The 22266-nt window shown below is 42.4% G+C and overlaps 1 long non-coding RNA gene across 1 annotated transcript; it reads left to right on the forward strand.

Annotated features, from left to right (window-relative positions):
* The first annotated feature begins 4959 nt into the window (after positions 1 to 4959).
* On the forward strand, positions 4960 to 7329 carry LOC126987339 (uncharacterized). Its single transcript, XR_007740756.1, has 3 exons — positions 4960 to 5005; positions 6360 to 6475; positions 7188 to 7329. It is a non-coding gene; the product is annotated as an uncharacterized LOC126987339 (long non-coding RNA).
* The last annotated feature ends 14937 nt before the right edge of the window (positions 7330 to 22266 follow it).

Consider the following 22266-nt stretch of genomic DNA (forward strand, 5'->3'; position numbering starts at 1 on the left):
TGAGTGGGATGTAAGAAAGTGGAAGAATGTGATAGATATGGCAGTTAAAGATGAGGGATTGAGCAAGTGGAAGAATGAGATGGAAAGAAAGGAAACTCTCGACTGGTATAGGAAAGAGGCCCCCAAAGTGTGAGGGAGGTGTGGTATGAGGGAAGCCTGGAGGTGATCTTCTTTTCAAGTGCTAAGCCTGGTCTCCTGGATGTGAATGCAAGGAACTATAGATGGTCTGAGTCCCGCAGCAAAGTGTGCCAGATGTGTGATAGGGGTAGACGAGACTGTGCAGCATGTAGTGTTGGAATGCAAGAAGTATGACAGGAGAAGAACGAAGATGATGCATGTGTTTTGGGCAAGATGGGACGTGGAGTAAAGCAGGAGGACTGGAGAGGAGTGGATGGTGCTGCTGCTGGGGCTCAGTGGAAGACGAGTGGACGAGTGAATTGAGAGCAGTGAAAGAGTTCTTGGGCTGTGGCGTGCAGATGTGAGGGAATGTCTTGCTTGAACATTTGACTTCCACTGTTTTTTGTTTTCTCTTCTGAGCTGCCGATACAAAGGCCTGGCACAGGAGAAATCGAGCCACCTGTGACATCAAGATCAAGGTCGAGGTCCGCTGAGGGAGTGGAGGAATGCTAGGTCCGTCCAGTGTGTGAATGCTTGAGGCGCTAGAGAGCAAGGAAGAGAAACCACCAACCAGGCAGTGAAGCGTATGAACTGTATGAACATTGGATGTATAAATGTGAGAGGATGGGGCACAGGTAAGCTGGATGACATGAGTAAAGAGCTGGATGAGTGGAAGTTTGATCTAGTTGGTGTGACTGAGACTCAGTTAAGAGATGACGTGCGTGTGGATGGGGAAGTGTTTGCTATGATTGGGAAAGGCAGAAAGAAGCAGAATACACGGGGAGGAGGCGTAGCCCTACTCCACAGGAAAAGTAAGGGTTTCAGAGTAGAAGAAGTAAATGTAGGGACGAGTGGAGTGTGTCAATGCCAAGGGTAAGTCTGAAAGGTTGATAGTGATTGTGGTGTACATGACGGTGGAAGGTGAGAGAGCCGTGAGGGAGAACAGAGGGAAGTATGGCGTGGTGAGGAAAGTTATGAGGGAGTATGCCGGAGAGAAAGTTATGGTCATGGAGATATGAATGCACATGTGGGTGTGCTTGGGGAGAGAATGAACTGGAATGGGAAATGCTGGATGAGTTTGTGGATGAAATGAATCTGGAAAACTTGAATGTGACGATGGCTGAGGGACGTGTGACGTGGAGTGCGAGGATCAGGAGTCTGCTGATTATGTGTTAGTGAATGGGAGAATGCGTGAGTGTGTGTCTGTATGGATAGATGAGGACGGAATGATTGATGTGGTGTCTGACCACAATATGCTGGTGGTGGAATGTGACCTGTATGCTAGGAATGAAGGTGAAGTGAAGAGAGAAAGAAAGAAATGGAGGTTGAGGGATGTTAGATGGGAAGACTGGATAAATGGAAGTGTGCATGACGTGGATGGAGCCAATAGTGAGTTTGTAGGAAATGTAAGGAGAGCCGCAACTCGACGGATTGGGTATGTGAGTACGAATGGAAGGAAGAGAAAGTACAAGCCATGGTGGAATGGGGAGATCAGGGATGCTAGGAAGGAGCGAAAGAGGCTGAATAAGGTTTGTAGGAGACTGAGGAAAGAGAGACATGAAAACGTTGAGGCAGAGAATGAATATCAGAATACATGGTCAGAGTATGTAAGGCAACAGAGGGTCACTAAATGGAAGATTAGGGAGGCCAAGGTCAGGTGTGAGAGGAGTGTGATTGAGGCTCTGAAAGAAAAAGGTCTAGAAGGTGGGCGTGAATGGTATAAATTCTTGAGGGGTGAGAGTGTGACTGATAGTGAAACCGTGGAGTGCCTGAAAGTAAATGGTGAGGATATCAGGAACACAGATAGAATGAAAGAGTGTATAAAAGGTTTCTGGGAAGAGATTGGAGGTTGGGTGAAGTTTTGAGGTGAGAGCGGGATGTGTAACTCTTGAGAGGAAGGATGCGGGTGAGCTGAATGAGAGAATTAGCAGAGAGGAAGTCGAGGTATGTTTGAAGAAGCAGAAGAATTGCAAGGCAGCAGGGCTGGATGAGATCCCGTATGAATTGTATAAGAATGGAGGTGAGGTGGTGATAGACAGGATGACTGAGCTATTCAACTGTGTATGGGAGAATGAGAGAGTGCCTGGAATGGAACGAATGCAGAGTGACTCTGATACACAAGGGAGGACATAAGAGTAAGAAAGAGCTGAAGAATTATAGGCCGATAGCCCTATGAATACGGTGGGAAAGATTTTCTGTGCTGTGTTGAATGAAAGGCTGTAAGTGGATTGAAAGAGAGAGAGTGCTGGGTGAGGAGCAGAATGGTTTTGCACAGACAGGAGAGCAGAGGACAATATGTATGTGGTAAATGAGATGATAGAGAGGAAAAGGAAGAATGGAAGTCCGTTGGATCGTGGGTTTCTTGATATTGAGAAAGGTATGATAGAGTGAACACTGTCTGTTCACTGAACAGGAGGTGATGTGCAAGGTACTGGAGAAAGTAGGTTTGAGTGATAAGATAGTGCAAATCATTAGAGCATGTATGTGGATACAAGAGCCAGGTATAGGTTAGGAGCATTAGAGACAGAGTGGGTGAGTGAAAGAGGTGTTAGAGAGGTTGATCCTGTCTCCAACTCTCTTCAGTCTGTACACTGAGGAGTTGGCAGCCAGGATGAGGAGAAAGAATGCAGGAGTAAAAGTGGGAGAAGACAGGGTAAGTGTGCTTCTATATGCAGATGATGTGGTAGTCATGAGTGAGTCAGCGGAGGAACTGCAGGAACTATTAGATGTGGTGAATGAGTATGGGAGAGATTTTGGAGTGAAATATAGTAGTGAGAAAAGTCAGATAATGGTTGTGAATGGGGCAGAAGATGAGAGAAATAGGACCTGGAGGCTAGGAGACACAGAGCTAGGGCAAACAGATGCATACAAGTACCTGGGTGTATGGATGAGTCCGAGAGGATGAAAGGACAAAGAATGAGAAGATTAGCCTAGTTAATCAATGGGTGGGCTGTCTGGGAAGTGCGGCAAGAATGAGAGCATGTAAGTATGATGTGCTGAGAGAGGTGGAAGAGTGTAGCAGTGCCGAGTGTGATGTATGGGATGGAGGTGATTACATGGAGTGAGTTGGAAATGGATAAATTGGAAGTAGGGCAAAATAGGATCGGTAGGTTAGCTTTGAATGCACCAAGGTATGCAGCGGTGGAAGCATTGAGGGTGATATGGGGTGGAGTACCTTAGGGAAAGATTTAGGAAGGCTACCATTAGATACAAAGTCAGACTGGAACGAATGGATGACGCGAGATTGGCACGGAAGGTCTACTTGTGGAGTGTGCATGAGAGCAAATGGATTAAAAACTGCATGAGAATGGTTGGTGACAGTGGTATGCGAGTCAGGTGGGTGAGCAGAGAGGAAGGGAGGCGTTTCTTTGAATGGAAGGTGACTGACAGAAATAGTGAGGGTCTAGAATGGAATGTGAGAAAGTGGAAGAAAGAGATAGACAGTGCAGTGAAAGGTGACGGTCTGAGGAGGTGGAAGCATGTGATGGAGCAAAAGACTACTTTGGAGTGGTACAGGAAAAGGAAGCCCTGCAGTGTGTCAGCTGGCATGATGGAAGCCTGGGTGGTGATCTTCTTCCAAGCTCGCGCAGTGTATGAATGTGAATGCAAGAAACTCCAGGTGGTCTGAGTCCCGCAGCAAAGTGTGTCAGATGTGTGACAGGGGTGTGGATGAAACTGTCGTGCATGTGATACTGGTGTGGGAGGTACTGAGAGAAAGGACGGAGATGATGAGGGTGGCAATGAGTGAGATGGGCTGGGATGAATGGGAGGATTGCAAGTACAGAGAGGGAATGGATGCTGCTGCTGGGACTGAGGATGAAGCAAATGATAGAATTATAGAAGCCATGAAGAGTTTTCTGGAAAAGATGTGGTGTGCAAGAAATAGGAATTGGAAGATTTGTAATGGATACTGCTTGTTTTGTTTTTATTTTACAGGTGTGCCGATACGAAGGCCTTACTCTCCAACGGGTCACCTGTACAGCAAGAGCAAGAGCAAGAGCAAGTGGCTTCAACCTGTCTCAAACGCTCTCCTGCAGTGACAGCCTTCCTCATCCTGGTGTCATTTCTGGCAATAAGAGGTGTCACTAACTCCAGAAGTCTGTGGTACTGGCTTTTGTCCAACCTGATCCAATTCTTCAGAGTCTCATGATCCTCTAAACTCAGCTCTTTAACAGCCTGTGGTACACACTTTCTTTCTTTCCTGACGAGCCAACCATGAGCGCATCCATGCACGCTTTTTGGCTTGTTTAGCTCGTCTAAGTCTCACAATACACAGTATTAGGTTCAGAGCAGCGTATCTTTGCCGCAGCGTGGACTCCATGTTTGTTTACATTCCTTGGTCTGTGCCGACGGAAAGTTTCAGACGAAACACAGTTTGTGTGTGACAGGCTGCAGCCAAGATATCGACGATTTTCAGAAAACGACGGAAAAAAGTGCTAGTGTGACACCGCCTTAAGGACGCCTCCGTGCAAAACGTAAACATCCGACATGAATTAAGTATATATTTCAAAAGAAAAATAAAGAAAAGATGTATAAATGTACAACAGAAACATAATAAATGGCAAACACAAGAAAATACTGAGTTTTGTGGCGGATAGAAGCAGCCTCAAAGGCTGTTTTTACTCCGTCACTCGTCAATGCCCGTATCTCCCCGCCTGCGTCACGACTTGCTCTGCTGAAATTACCGCACCATAACCACGTCATCTGCCCCAATGATATACGGCGGAGAACCAGCGCAGAAAAGGAGTAAGTTTAATTGGTCGCCAGATGAAACGGTCTTCTTACATCAAATTCAAGAAAAATACGTATAATCAGAGGGTGTTATGGAAGAGTATCACCCTGATGATAAGAAGAGAGCGTGGACTGAAGTGGCAGAAGCTGTAACAAGGTTAGTAATCACATATTCATGGTTCAATTAGCTTACAAACTAACCTGACCTAATCAAGTGGGTATTTTTTGCATAATAACACAACCACTGACCTCCCAAACAGAACATACCTTTTCATTCTGTATCTAAATAGTTTCATTATGACCATTTCTGCCACAACCCCCTCTCCCTCAACAACCTAACATAACTAAACCTAACCATGCCAAACCTGCCCTGTCCTACCGAACACATCCTAACTTAACATGCCAAGTTTGTTGGGGGGGAAGAGGGGGTTGGTATAGATAGTTAAGGCATATTTGCCCTGTTTTCAGTCTTTATTTATTTTTATTTGTTTATTTTTTTTATTGGGGGATGCTAGGCATGCCAGACTATGGACACTTTTACAAGTACTTTATGTCAAGACTATATGGGAATGGGTAGGTTTTGTGAGAATGGTAAAGTAAGATTAAAATAGTATATTTATAGCAGTGGTCAAACAGGTTATGGTGATATATTGTTAGATTGCAATGTACTCAAGATAATGAAATTAAGGTTAATGCTTTTATTTTTGTTTTGTTTCATATTCACATATTCATGATTCAAGTAACTTGCAAACTAACCTAACCTCGTCAAATGGGTATTTTTGTATACAAACACAACCACAGAGTTTCCAAACAGGACATACTTTTTCCTACTGCTCCATGTGAATAGCATCATCATGACCATTTCTGCTGCAACCCACACTCCCTCAACAATCTAACATAACTAAACCAACTCCTGCTAAACCTGTCCTACCTAACACGTCCTAACCTAACATGGTAGGTCCCCAAGTTTGTTAGGGTGGAAAGGGGGTTAGTATAAGAGAGTCAAGTCATATTTATCTGTTATTTTATTTATTCCTTATTTTTTTTTTTTTGGGGGGGGGGGCATGCCAGACTCTCAACACTTTTACAAGTATTTTATGTTAAGACTATATCGGAATAGGTAGATTTGATGAGAATGGTAAAGTAAGATTAAAATATTATTTTGATAGCATTGGTCAAACAGTTTCTGGTGATATAATGTTAGGTTAGAAGTACTCAAAAGAATGGAATTAAGATTAATGCTTTGAATTTTTTTGTATAGCTGTATTGTGTAATATCATCCTACTTAGAGAAAAGCATTTTAGAAAAGTAGGTAATGAAAAGTAGTATTTATGGCCATGTTCATAACAACTAAAAAGTTAATGTCTTATGATGCATGTAAATAAAATATTGGTACTGATTTAGCTTTCCATCACAGCATGTATTAAATGTTATTGGAGAAGGTATGGGAAATAAAAAGCATGCCATAGTGAAACAATTAAGAAACTTGCTTCACATTTATACCCTGACAGTGCCTTCCCTGGGAGTGGACCCCGTACGCAGGATGACTGTGAGAGGCGTTGGTACAACGTACAACAAAAATCAAAGCCTTGCATTGCCAAGTGCAAGAATGAGCAGCGGCAGACTGGTAATTTTTTTTAGTTATGTCTTTAAATGTAAAACTTATATTAGTTAGTTTTTTATGTGCTCACAGAATGCAGCTATACTGGCCACAATGCCTTTATTTCAGCTTAAAGTTAATAAGTTCATAGCAGTGAACTGCATATTTGATATAGGAATTTTTTTAATGTTCATCTGTCAATGACTATCAATCTATCTAAATACCTTGGTTGTCTTCCCCCAGTGAAGGGTTTTAGCCAAGACAGGCACACACTTACTCACACACTCACACTCATGTACACCACTCTCTCAGCTGCACAGCCCCTGAGGGAGTAAAAAAGGCCCTCACTGTATGGGGGATTAGCTGCACAGTTCAGACAGGGAACTTCCACACCAAGGCCTCACAGCATACACTGGTTTACCCCTGCCCCATCATAACAATGACATTTTCCCCAGCACCTGAGTGCCCCACACGTGTGGCACCACAGATACGCAGGCGCCTGCCTATAACTATGACATTAACTGTGGTAGATAAACTGGTGTATGACATCATAGGCTGCTCGTCTCATGTATTTGAAGGGTACCAGAGCCATTCAGCATTGACATGATGTGCTAGGGATAGGACAGCAGCAACAGTCAAGCAGCAGTGAAATATTGACTGGCCTGTATGTTTATGGCAAAACTTTTATATTCTTATTAAAACAATTTATTAATTACCCTTAAATTCATATTCTTTGTAGATACACACTTTATCAGTATTGCTAGAGACCATCCCAGCACATTGTTCATTACTTGTGGAAAAGATACCATTAGCTGCTCCAGCAACAGCCACTGCTTCAATATCTGCTGGCCCTATGACACCAGCCACTGCTTCAATATCTGCTGGCCCAATGACACTGCAGCATCATCTGCTGTCACCATCAATGACACCTGCCACTGCTTCATCATCTGCTGGCCCAATGACACCTGCCACTGCTTCATCATCTGCTGGCCCTATGACACCTGCCACTGCTTCATCATCTGCTGGCCCAATGACACCAGCCACTGCTTCATCATCTGCTGGCCCAGTGACACCTGCCACTGCTTCATCATCTGCTGGCCCAATGACACCAGCCACTGCTTCATCATCTGCTGGCCCAGTGACACCTGCCACTGCTTCATCATCTGCTGGCCCAATGACACCAGCCACTGCTTCATCATCTGCTGGCCCAATGACACCTGCCACTGCTTCATCATCTGCTGGCCCTATGACACCTGCCACTGCTTCATCATCTGCTGGCCCAATGACACCTGCCACTGCTTCATCATCTGCTGGCCCAATGACACCTGCCACTGCTTCATCATCTGCTGGCACGATGACACCCTGCCACTGCTTCATCATCTGCTGGCCCAATGACACCAGCCACTGCTTCATCATCTGCTGGCCCAATGACACCTGCCACTGCTTCATCATCTGCTGGCCCAATGACACCTGCCACTGCTTCATCATCTGCTGGCCCAATGACACCTGCCACTGCTTCATCATCTGCTGGCCCAATGACACCAGCCACTGCTTCATCATCTGCTGGCCCTATGACACCTGCCACTGCTTCATCATCTGCTGGCCCTATGACACCTCCCACTGCTTCATCATCTGCTGGCCCCATGACACCAGCCACTGCTTCATCATCTGCTGGCCCAATGACACCTGCCACTGCTTCATCATCTGCTGGCCCTATGACACCTGCCACTGCTTCATCATCTGCTGGCCCAATGACACCAGCCACTGCTTCATCATCTGCTGGCCCAATGACACCTGCCACTGCTTCATCATCTGCTGGCCCAATGACACCTGCCACTGCTTCATCATCTGCTGGCCCAATGACACCTGCCACTGCTTCATCATCTGCTGGCCCAATGACACCTGCCACTGCTTCATCATCTGCTGGCCCAATGACACCTGCCACTGCTTCATCATCTGCTGGCCCAATAACACCTGCCACTGCTTCATCATCTGCTGGCCCAATGACACCTGCCACTGCTTCATCATCTGCTGGCCCAATAACACCAGCCACTGCTTCATCATCTGCTGGCCCAATGACACCTGCCACTGCTTCATCATCTGCTGGCCCAATGACACCTGCCACTGCTTCATCATCTGCTGGCCCAATGACACCTGCCACTGCTTCATCATCTGCTGGCCCAATGACACCTGCCACTGCTTCATCATCTGCTGGCCCAATAACACCTGCCACTGCTTCATCATCTGCTGGCCCAATGACACCTGCCACTGCTTCATCATCTGCTGGCCCAATGACACCTGCCACTGCTTCATCATCTGCTGGCCCAATGACACCAGCCACTGCTTCATCATCTGCTGGCCCAATGACACCTGCCACTGCAAGGAATGACAATGAAGCTGCTCCACCACAGTCACCACCTACTTCATCAGAGTTGAGAGATGCCTTTCATAGGGCAGCAGTATATTTTTTTTATGCTGGGGCTGAATATTACTGCCTCAAGGCTATGATTTTGTCACTTTTTTTTTTATTACTGATAAGGTTAGGGTGGAAGGGGTGAAAAATAATCTCTGCTGTTTTTCAACAGAAATGGTTAGCAAATTCATTCAAAGCACAAAATTTACCAGAAAAAAAATTGTGTGCCATTGTGAGTGGGTTCACTTGAGATTGGGCTCCAATACGCCTCCGTGGTCTAGTGGTCAGCATGCCTGGCTTCTACGCGGCCCGGTTTGAATCCCGGCCCGGCAGTCGGAGTGCAGCTCACCCAGCTGATCATCCTCCTCTCGGCTGGTCGATAAACGACTACCTGGGGAAACTGTGGTAACCCGGATGTCACACTGGCCCTGTGTCCCAGGGTAATGGGCTCCCTCCCACCACAGGCTCAAGGGCCAATGTTACGGAGATGAGCATTAGCTTATAACACCTTTAGGCACCGATCATATTTGCATTTTATGTAGTCTGTGATGCAGGCAGGATATTCATTAGCACCTAATTAGACTCATGCTGCTCTCCAGTGCTCTCTGATGAACTCACAATCAAAGATGTAGTATACCTATATGGTAGCATTGAGTAATCTTAGGTCACTTGGTAAAGTGTTCACCTAAGTCCGACCCAAGCTGACAACATAAACCTAAGCGTGTTTGCAAGCTGAGTGTTTAGAATATTGGTATAATAATAAAAGATGCTGAAAACTGGATTCCACTACTTTATTGAATATATGAATAATTATATACTGAATTTGTAATGGAGCTAAGATAAAAAAAGCTATGTTTTCAGCAGTCATACCATGATCCCATGAAAATAATTAGCTTGACATATATAATTAATTACTACGTATTTTGGTATGATGACCATTGCACGTTAATACCATAGGTTTGCTAGCATTGAGTAATCTTAGGTCACTTGGTAAAGTGTTCACATAAGTCCGACCCAAGCTGACAACATAAACCTAAGCATGTTTGCAAGCTGAGTGCTTAGAATATTGGCATAATAATAAAAGATGCTGAAAACTAGATTCCACTAATAGAGTAATTATATACTGAATTTGTAATGGAGCCAAGATAAAAAGCTATGTTTTTCAGTGGTCATACCATGATCTCATGAAAATAAATAGGTTGACATATATAATTAATTACTACATATTTTGTTATGATGACTATTGCACATTAATACCATAGCTTTGAATCCAATGATGAATATCTTCAAGCAAGACACAAATAACAACAGATTGGTCACCAATTCACTCAGTAAACACAATACTCCAGAAAAGTATACACTGAATTCACAGTAAAGTTGTTTTTCCACTTGGAACTTTGTAAACAGAAACCAAGTAACTCGTTTTACTTCACTCATAAGTCATGATGCTCGCGATGTGGTCACCTCGACCTTTCGTTCCTCCTCCTCACACTGCCAGACGTCTCTAACAAGCTTTCTTACCACCATTAACTCAATATGACTAACAGGCAGCAATAAATATAAATCATAATCTAAATGACATTTTAATGCAATTTTAATGTCATCTTTTCATTTGCATGTGTGTACCTTTCTGCTACAAATAAAGTTTTTTCCCATGTTCTGTTTTCCTTAACTCGAATATTTCACATTTTAATCAATAACAAAGGCATCAAACACTAATTGTATGTTCAAGCTTATGTTTATTTTTTCTGTTGACATAAACTACATCGTTTTCCTTTGGTGCCATTATTTTCACATGGGTACAGTCTATCACTCCCACAACACCGGCAAGTTGGTAGAATTCTGCTTGCTTTACACGGATCTCCACCCTATCAAGGGGAGACTGGATAAACCTCCCGACTACCTACGGGTCACTGAGGGCGGCCAGAGTTTCCACAATCACCCTGCTTACACTACTCTGGCTTACCCCCTAACTCATCACTTGAACACTGCAGCATTTTTCCTGTAGCCAAGTATCTTTCAGTCAAAATCACTTTCAACCCCGGGGTGAGGGAATGCTCCCTTTGAACTGGATCTTGTAGCTCTCTTCTCACCAAATCAGTCACATACTCCATTCCTGCACGGTCTAATATGTATGTCTTGACAAGTTCACCATCGTTATACAGTTCCAAAGCGCCCTATCAAACTCTAAATTGCGGAGGCGGGCTGGACGAGAAGCCTGGTGGCCATGTTGATATGGGTCTGTCTGGGATTCAATATTAACTTTACTATTAAGTGTTTAGAAGTCCTCGCCAGCACTCTCAAGTTAATACCAAAGTTAAGAGTAGGTATTAGGCTAATAGTTGTTGAGGATACACTTTGAGAGTGAAGTTAATACCAAAGTCGAAAGTTAATACCAAGTTTAGTATTAATAGTTGTCGAGGATACGGGCCCAGACCTTTCACAGGACCCACCAACCACATGAAGCCTGGGGTGGAAAGTGAATAACAGATCATGCCGTCACAGTCACCATTTGTTCCAATAGATGAATATTTTCTGTTCTCTGTGCTACACACAGCCCTGTAACACCACCACAACAAACACTTGCACTCACACACACAGCAGAACTGAATCAGCACAGCACCTCAGGAGAAGTGGACCTTCATGTGCCTGACAATCTCACCCTTAGTCATGAAACGTTTCCCACAAACATCGCACTTGAACCCTTTATGACCAGAGTGTCTGAAGACGTGCATGTTCAATATACTCTTCAGTTTGAACCTTTTCCCACAAACTTCACACTCATGACTTCTTGCATCAGTGTGTGTAACAAGGTGTAATTTGAGGGTACCCTTCTGACTGAAACATTTCCCACAAACTTCACACTCATGATTTCTTTCACCAGTGTGTGTAAGAGTGTGTACTTTGAGGTTACTCTTGTGATTGAAACATTTCCCACAAACTTCACACTCATGATTTCTTTCACCAGTGTGTGTAAGAGTGTGTAATTTGAGGGTATCCTTCCGACTGAAACATTTTCCACAAACTTCACACTCATGATTTTTTTCACCAGCGTGTGTAAGAGTGTGTTTCTTGAGGGTACCCTTCTCAGTGAAACATTTTCCACAGATTTCACACTCATGATTTCTTTCACCAGTGTGTGTAAGAGTGTGTTTCTTGAGGGTACCCTTCTCAGTGGAACATTTTCCACAAACTTCACACTCATGATTTCTTTCACCAGTGTGTGTAAGAGTGTGTAATTTGAGGGTACCCTTCCGACTGAAACATTTCCCACAAGCTTCACACTCATGATTTCTTGCACCAGTGTGTGTAAGGGTGTGTGTGTTGAGGGTACCCTTCTGACTGAAACATTTCCCACAAACTTCACACTCATGATTTCTTGCACTGGTGTGTGTAAGGGTGTGTGTGTTGAGGTGACCCTTCTGACTGAAACATTTCCCACAAACTTCACACTTATGGTTTCTTGCACCAGTGTGTGTAAGGGTGTGATGTTTGGGGTTACTCCTATTACTAAACCTTTTGCCACACTCCCGACTTTCATGAGGTCTTACACCAGAGTGTGTGGGTGTATTTGTTGAGGTCATCCTTCCCTGCATGTCTTTTCTCACACTCTTGGCTTTGGTCAGTAAACTTGCTCTCATTCTCAGATCTTCTCACACTTCTGAAATTCAAACTTCCCCCTTTGTGGATGAAGAGGCCAGCAGTTGTTGTTGTTGTTGGTGGTTGTGTTGGTGGTGTTTTTTATCACTCCTGAACCTCACACCAGTAGCAGTCTGCTCCTGCTGATCCCAGCCACTCCAGCTGCTGTCCCGCCTTGCAGCCTCCACTGCAACACTACTCTGGATGTGAGGAGTTGGCTGGCCTTGAGGAACCTCAGAGATGCTGGAGAAGGCGGCGAGGTTGCTTCAAAGCCACACTCAGTGACCAATTGAGCAGGCAAGGCGAGGGATACACCAAGGAGTCCTGAAGTCAGCGGCAGCAGGGACGGAACAAGTACTGACCACAGCAACTGTCTCGATGCCTCACTTCAACGCTAACACCAGTGGTGGACATTGGGACACAAAGTCATGTGCTTAAAAAAAAAAAAAAAAAAAAAAACATAAGAACATAAGAAGTCTGCAAGAGGCCGGTTGGCCTATACAACGCAGCTCCTGTACACTCAACCCCACCTTACCTCACCATCCATGGCTTTATCTAACCTCTTCTTGAATGTATCTATGGTATTGGCACCCACAACATGGCTCCCAAGCCTGTTCCATTTGTCCACCACTCTATTGGTGAACCAATTCTTGCCTGTCTTTGTTGAATCTGAATTTGTCTAACTTAAAACCATTGCCACGCGTCCTACCTGGCTCTTTCACTCTCAAAATTTTATTGACATCCCCTTTATTAAATCCCTTCATCCATTTATAAACTTCGATCAAGTCTCCTCGCAACCTTCGCCTTTCTAGAGAGTGTAGATTTAACTGCTTCAGCCTGTCTTCATAAGGCAAGTTTCTCACCCCCTGAATCATCTTTGTCATCCTCCTCTGTACAGATTCTAACATCTTGATATCCATTCTATAATAGGGGGACCAGAACTGAACTGCATAATCGAGATGAGGTCTAACTAGTGCTAAGTAAAGTTTGAGGATGACTTCAGCGCTCCTATTGCTCACGCTCCTTGAGATGAAACCTAGTACTCTGTTTGCCCGATTTTTAGCCTGAATGCATTGAGCCCTAGGACGGGAAACTGAAGTTGGTGGAGGGATCAGGGCGGTGGTGGTGCACCAAGGCAAGCCACAGGCCACCGGGTCAGGCAAATAGTGCGTGTACTGATAATAAGCTAATGCAATAATATATTCATTGATAAATATGTCTTTTGAACTAACCTAAATAAATCTGAAGCGATATTCGTAACAATACTAAGACAGAACTACACGTAAATGGACAATATCCAGCGACCAAAGCTGCAAGCTTGATAGTTTTAAGGCCTGTTAACACATTAATCGCGTTTGGCAACTCAGCGCTCTTTCCTGCTCTGCGGAACTTTCACGGCGCCCACCACGCCAGTGTCCGTTGGACTTTTGCAGAGAGAGGAGTTATGTGTCATTATGAGAGGATAGCCTGTAGTATAGTGTAAAAATCCACGGTACAAATATATACCAAATCGCGGACCACAAATATTTTTTCCCTCTACTGCGTATTGGTGCACCAATGTACCAGGCATGGGTTGGCGCATATATGTACCAGTTCGCGACGCACTGACGATATAGTCTTGTTCTGCTATTTGGTGTAGTTTTTATGATTATTATACTAGTTTGTGTCGATACAATATCTTACATTTTGATGAGCTGCACATCCACACCCTGGCCCTCCGCTCCTTCCTGTCCCAAGTACAGCCCGTCCACACCCTGGCCCTCTGCTCCTTCCTGTCCCAATTACAGCCTGTCCACACCCTGGCCCTCCGCTCCTTCCTGTCCCAAGTGTACCCGTCCACACCCTGGCCCTCTCCTCCTTCCTGTCCCAATTACAGCCTGTCCACACCCTGGCCCTCTCCTTCCTGTCAGAAGTACAGCCCTTCCACACCCTGGCCCTCCCCTCCTTCCTGTCCCAAGTGTACCCGTCCACACCCTGGCCCTCCCCTCAGTCCTGTCCCAATTACAGCCTGTCCACACCCTGGCCCTCCCCTCCTTCCTGTCCCACCACAGCCCGTCCACACCCTGGCCCTCCCCTCCTTCCTGTCCCAATTACAGCCCGTCCACATCCTGGCCCTCCCCTCCTTCCTGTCCCAATTACAGCCCGTCCACACCCTGGCCCTCCCCTCCTTCCTGTCCCAATTACAGCCCGTCCACACCCTGGCCCTCCGCTCCTTCCTGTCCAAATTACAGCCCGTCCACACCCTGGCCCTCCGCTCCCCAGCAAACATGGGGTTATTGGACCAGCATCGGCTACTGTCGGGGTCGTGTCGGCAGCGGCGGCTGAGTGACTGTTGCAGCAAACCGCTTCGTTAGCGGTGTCGGCCTTACATCAGTAAATGTTAATTGAACCAATTAATACTAAAACCAAATTGGCCCGATACAGTTTGCCTCATATTTGCCTCAATCATGAGGTTTTGAAAGATACCACTGACATCAACATATATAACAATTTCATGTTGCTGTTCAGTGCAGTCAATCTCTTGTCCAGAAAAGATATTCCAAATTCTGTTGAGTATGCAAAAGACTATTTACTCAAGTTCACTGAGCACTTTATCCAGATATATGGGAAAAGATATGCTGTTTACAATGTTCGTAATTTGTGGCATCTACCTGATGATGTCGCAAAACATGGTACTCTTGATAGTTTTTCGGCATTTGAATTTGAAAACTTTTTGGGAGTCATAAAAAATCTCTTGAGGAAACCCAACTTCCCTTTATCTCAAGTTATCAATAGGATTTCAGAAAGAAATATAAGTATGGATGTGGAAGAACATATCTATCCTGTCCTGAAAAAGATTCACGCACAAGGCCCTTTAGTTGATGAAATGGTATGCCAGCAGTACAAGGAATTATACTTGGAAAAATACTGTTTTAAAGTCACACCTGCTGATCAAGGAGTAATGATTAACAATGAAATTGGATGCATTCAAAATATTATTTCAAATAAATGTGAGCCTAATAATATAAGTATAATATATCAAGTATATCAGGTTAAGGAAATTGTTTTTCATTACCCATTATCATCTGCAAATTTAGGAATTTACAAAGTTAAAACACTGCAAAAAGATTTGAAGATATCTTCTTACATGGCAATCCAAAGAAAATATTTGCTGATACAATTATCACAAAATTCATTTGCTGCTTTTCCACTTGTTCACAGCCTTCAGCCACAGTGATTCAATCAATCAGCATGACTTCCAAAGAGTTTTGTGTAGTTGTGTTTGTTGAAACACAAGAGGTGGATGTTGCTCCAAGCATTTGGCTTTCAAAAAATGAAAGAAAATGTAGATGGCCTCCATACAGAGACTCCCAGAAAACTCAAAAGGCTATCAAGGACCAAGTCATGCCTGGGGAAAGTTGGCCTACCTATCCAGTGTGAGTACTTGGCTTTAGGGTGAGTATTTTTCTTCCTGTTGAGGTATTATTTGGCCTCATGTAGGCTCATACTGTCCCCTGATTTCCTATGGTACACATTCAATCACAGACAAGTTGGGGATTGCAGTTAGTTAATCTTTGAAGTTGCACCTTTGATAGGATGTTAATTCAAAGGTGTTGAAATTATTATTCAGGATTTATCATTACAGATTGAAGCGAAAACACTTTATGAAGACACAGACTGCTCTGACTCATCTGGAGATACATCAACTATGCAGCCAAGCCTACACAATTCCAGAACCCCTCGTGTTTCTGGTTTCCCATCTCTTCAAAGAAGTAATGCTTTTGCATCCCTAAGGTTGACAGAGACACGCATTCTCACCGTAAGTGATGCTGCTAACTTTGCATAAACATTTTGGGTGTAGCTGTAATATCTACATTTATCTTTTAACTTTTTGCAATATTGATAAAAGCTTAATTTGTATACATTGTTTATCATGTTTCATATAAGTAATTTAGATATTCAATTAGTATACCTCATGAAAAAAATTCTCGTGAAATAGTAGTGAAACTGGAATTTTTCAAGCTTCATACATGACATCATTGTTTAAAAGACTTACTGAACCTATACACTCTAATCAGAGTACCTGTAGACCAGAATGATTGCATGCAAATCTATTCCAGGAACTGATGGACATAGTTGAATTTATCACACTGGTCACAAATCAAATCTACACACGGCCATTCCAGCACTACAGTAATGTTAACATTACAGTCTGGCATGTACACAAGTATATCCTAAGGCACCTGATAGACATAGGTCACACTGGTTACAGATTACACTTATATCTATAGCCATTCTAACGCTACAGTAACCTTAACATGCACTTTACACAAGATACATGGGCTTACCAATGTGGACTAAGCCACCATGGTAAGGTATGGTCTGGAGTTAAAGGCTGACTAACAACAAAATCACTGTGTGATATTTCATTACATACTATTCTACATACTATTCTGCTTGTTCTAGTGACTTAGAAATCTGAATCTGAAATTTCTATGGCAACTTTTTCTTTGAGAATTGAAGACTATTCTACTTGCTTTAGCAAGATGTGAGACACGCATGGAAGATCAAACTAAACTGCTTCAACAACTAATGGCAACGCAGAAGGATATGCTACACCAGCTGTTGACAATGCAGTCGGTATCATCATCATCACAGGAATATGACTTTACTGCTGTTGATGATGTACTACCAATTGAAACACTTCAGGATTTGATGCTCTTGAAGGAAGACTGACATCTGATCAAGAATTTAAAGAGCTTATGGTAAGTAAAATTAATAATTTTATTAACACTTTATTTGAATGATGTTACGTGTAGCGATCCATGCTATTTTTATGATATTTACTTGTGTCTGTCTGTGTGTATGTATGTCCTACAACTATATCATTGTGTGTCCAGTATCTTGTTTCCGTCTATTTATGTCTCAACTTGTGTCTTGTTGTGCCCTTTAGCCCCACGGCATCATGTCAACAACACGTGTCCTGCAGCTGCTCCGTCCATCCCAGTCTCCCTCCCTCACCCGTTCATAGAAAAATGTTTGTTTGTTTTGCTTTTTCCTTAACTCCTCCCATACCCTTCTCCTGAGCCACTCACAGAAAACTATCCATGTTTGGGTGTGACCTACAATGACCTCCATACACTGCCCATACCCTGTCATCGTGTCCACTCACTTCTCCGCCCACTAATTGTGACCAATCCCTGCCCTAAATTATGTGTAAAATAAGGTTTTGTTCCACCCTTTGTGTTTCTTTTCCTCCCTCTTTGAATTGTATAAAAGTCCTTCTTGCCTTCACTTCACTTCAGCATTCCAGTTGCCTTGGTCCCTCCCTTCCCATACCGCTCCTCTCTAGTCTTGTGTAAGTACAACATAATGTGAATTTCCCCGGTAACTTAGTGTGTGTGTGTGTCTGCAGGTTAGGTGTTATGTTGTAGGATTTATTTGTGTCTTCATATTTGTGATTTTATTTATTTACCGTACTTTACTGTTGTGCTTATTTTATCTTAAAGTAGTAACTGGAGTTATCTTTTGGAACTTGTAAATATTTCACTTTCATTTTGTTGTATTAATATAATTTCTTTTGTTATTAAATTAAGAAACCATTTAAAGTTTTCCTTTTTTCCTTTCTTGTCCCTTGTTTTAAGTTTACTTAAGTGATCCCTTTTATTTATTTTTTGATTGTGTTTATGCATCTAGAGGCCCCTTGGTAATGATTACCAAAGGTTGTGTAACAATGAATGATAACAAAATAAACTGAATAATGTTTTACATATTTTAGCCTAACTGTGTGTGAAAGACGCAGTCAGGTTCTTTTAGTTTGAGTTTGCAAAACTAGTTGATCACACTCTAGTCGTAGTTAAATCAAGCGAACTGTATGTTGGGAAAATACTTCAAATGCATGATAAAAAATAACAAAGAACATATTATTATCTAAGTTATATGTTTTAGGTACAACGGCTGAAGGTTTTGGGAGGAACTACATTGAGAGTTGCAGTAAAGTCAATTTTGGATACTGTCATGTCAAATCGACTGCAACAGAAATTCAATTGGGAGGGCAAGAAGTGTTGGAAAACAAAGGAGAATTTCACCAAGATAGGATTCAAGTCAACAAAGCTTTGTCAACTGGTGTGTGGTGAGTACAATTTCAAGTATATATGAATCATGTAATTAGAACAGTCCAACTTAAGAAATGCTAAATAATACTTGATGTTGGTATTAGAAGACTGCTATGTTGGTTATCATAAACATTGAATATATTGTTTTCTTCCCATAAACAATTCAAAGAAACTATCCTCCAGGTGAATAAAGAAAAATTGGAAGCTCTTCTGCTGTGGCCACCTCTTTGTTAGACGTTCCTGAATGGAGTGAGGCATCAGAGAGATAGTTTGATAAATCTTATACTTTCTTTCAAGCAGAGGAAAATATTTATTGTACTTGAGTTCGAGAGTAAGTCATGAGTAGAAATTATTCATAATGTTCCTGCATGCTTCCTCCGTCCTACATGGTGGAACACTGTTCCTGCTGTATGGCAGCTGTGCCCACTGGCCAGTGGTTAGGCACCTGGGGGTTATTGGCTTCCCACCCACCCGTAGCTACGCCACTGTAACCTTCCCTATTTAAGTAACACCTGACTGGGATGGCAGGGTGACTAATGAGGAGGTGATGAGAAGGTCTAGAGTAGGGGAACAGCAGCCTTTCAGTGGCCATTAGATTTTACAGAATTAATAATGTATAGTTAATATATTTACATCACATTATTTTTGGACAGGAGTGCTGCTCATGAAGCCACAATTTTCTACAGATGAGAAGGAGATTGGTCAAACAATTATGAAATATCTCCGTTGTTCCAGCGATCGTTGTGGAGGTAGAGCACAAAGGTTGAAATCCCAGTCAAATGATTCAGCACATTCATCACAAGATGGTGTTTTGTCAGACATAGATAGCTAGATCTTAATTAGGTGATTGATCACAATAGCCATGTCAGAGTATGGCTTAAGTATTTGTATACGGTTCTTTTTTACTGGGAAAGTAATGGAAGGAATTTCATCTCATGCATTACAAAAGATTCTCCAAGGAAAAGATTACTGGATTTGTTATTTTCAGTTTCTGTTTGAATCCCCTTAACTTCTGGCAATGTTTCATGCAGTTAATACTGTATTCATCATCATCATCATTATTATTATTATTATTATTGTTATTATTATTATTATTGTTCATTACTTGTTGTTTTTTTCCAGTTCAGTTTTTACTTCCCTAATATTGGAGTTGAAGAGTTAGTTAATTTATTTTTGAATATTCTGTTTCCTGTTTTATTTATTTTTCACAGATAATGGTGATTTTTGTTGGCAAATTGAAGAAATAGTTGAGGAAAGGTACCATAAATAATGCTATCCTGCATGAGTTGAAGGAGATTTTTTTCAGGAGTATTAACTGCTGTCATGATTTTGATTTCTGATGATTCACAGACGCCCTCTCCACCGAGAGGGCGTCTGTAAATCACTTATCTTAAGACCAGAAGTCAAAATAGCTACTAACAATTATTTAACAGCAAGTTAAATCATTCTTAAGCTGCTGGAGAGCCAAATAAAGTCCTGGGCAAAAAAATACAAAACCTCCAAGCTAGTATTTTGTCTGTTTGGGCTAGGAGACTGTGGCCCTGCACATTCTGCCCTCAGTGGTCACACACACCACACACAGATGCAAACCTTAAAACCTTACCAGCAAAGGGTAAATACATTTTTTCTACTAGCAGGTACCATTGTTTGGACATTTGGCTCCAAACGACAGCCAGTATTATTTTTTCCCGAAATAGAAAAGAGGATCCGAGTTAAGTCCAAACAGTACTTGTCTCTGAGTCACCGCCAGAGAGCCAATATGGTCCCTTGAGCTATGAAAAGGATACAGGACATTAGGTTCATTCTGTTTCCTGTTTTATTAATTTTTCACAGATAATGACAATTTTTCTTGGCAAAATGAAGAAATAGTTGAGGAAAAGTATCAAAAATAATGTTTTCCTGCATGAGTTGAGGGAGATATTTTTTTCAGGAGTACAGTGCATCAATTACGCTATAAAAAGGATGCGGAATTTAGGGCGAGATTCCCATGTGTGTGTTTACCTAGTTGTAAGGAAAAGAGCCATACTTAGCCTCATGCTGTCATCCCGTCTATATCTTTTTCTATCCAACTTTGTCTTAAATTCATGTATTGTTTTTGCACACACAATCTCATGAAGTTCATTTCAAGCTGTTATACTTCTATGTGGAAAACTGTGTGTTTCTTTGTCTTTTCTGAATGTCGTCTTTTTCAGTTTCTTGCTATGCCCTCTTCTACCACTTAACGTCCTTCGTCACTAGGTCTTCTCTATCAATCTTCTCCATATCCTGTGTGTGTGTGTGTGTGTGTGTGTGTGTGTAGAGGGAGAGATGTATCTCACCATGATGCTGTGATTTGTCTGTTGTATAGTATAGAGGGAGAGATGTATCTCACCATGATGCTGTGATTTGTCTGTTGTATAGTATAGAGGGAGAGATGTATCTCACCATGATGCTGTGATTTGTCTGTTGTATAGTATAGAGTGAGAGATGTATCTCACCATGATGCTGTGATTTGTCTGTTGTATAGTATAGAGGGAGAGATGTATCTCACCATGATGCTGTGATTTGTCTGTTGTATAGTATAGAGGGAGAGATGTATCTCACCATGATGCTGTGATTTGTCTGTTGTATAGTATAGAGGGAGAGATGTATCTCACCATGATGCTGTGATTTGTCTGTTGTATAGTATAGAGGGAGAGATGTATCTCACCATGATGCTGTGATTTGCTTTTGATTTCTTATGGAAAGAATATATTTTGCATCATATAATGATTATCGTCTTATTTATAGCACTTATATGACACATTCTAGCAGTAAATTAGCTCACACTTTGCCAATCTTAAATCTTGCCAGTGTAAGACATATCAAGGTCAAACAGCACCATGTCAAGCAAAGTTGAAAGGTTGAGTGCTTGATATGAAGCAGCAAAATTACATTTTTGTATTTGAGTTGCATTTTTTCATGTCGATCCTTAGGTCTGACAATCTTTGGGTTCACGGATGTTATAATTTGCATTCATTTATTTTTCATGGATGCTTGCAATATGTGTCCAGTCATATAACCACCATTATTGAATGTGGTCAAAGTTACTATGCAACATAGATCATTTTTTGGCCTCATTATTTAATAAGATACTATTGTATTATCAAAGATCTAAAATGATCCAAAGAAAATGGATGACAAATTATAGCATCTGTTAGAACCCTAACACTTGAAAATCCAGAATACTGGCATAATATGATTTGATAATCCCATTTCAGTGTTGTGTTTGCAGTTATTTGTTGTCTGGATTTCATTGTGATTTTAAATGTTATCAATACCAATTCTTTGAGTTGTGATTTTCCTTTTGCCTTCTTGAAGCTTCATGTCATTGACTGTGTATGTCATTAGAAAACAACGTTATGGAGGAACAGTGTCTGTTACTTCATAAGGTCTTCTTCTGATGACATACACAGTCAATGAGATAAGCTTTGAGAAGGCAAAAGGAAAATCACAGCTGCAAAGCGGGATGGTAATGGAAACAGTTGGTCCATGTTGGCCTGCAACCGGCTCAGAATTGGGCCGGCATTGGTATTAATAGAAGGCTGCATAGGCCCAGTATTGGCTGCAGTATGGTTACGGAATGCCAATATAGATCTGTTTCTGGCCCGCAGCTTAACCGATTCAGGCCCGGGGTGCAAACATATATCGGC

Source organism: Eriocheir sinensis, chromosome 64 (assembly GCF_024679095.1).
Source record: "Eriocheir sinensis breed Jianghai 21 chromosome 64, ASM2467909v1, whole genome shotgun sequence".
Classification (NCBI taxonomy): Eukaryota; Metazoa; Arthropoda; class Malacostraca; order Decapoda; family Varunidae; genus Eriocheir; species Eriocheir sinensis.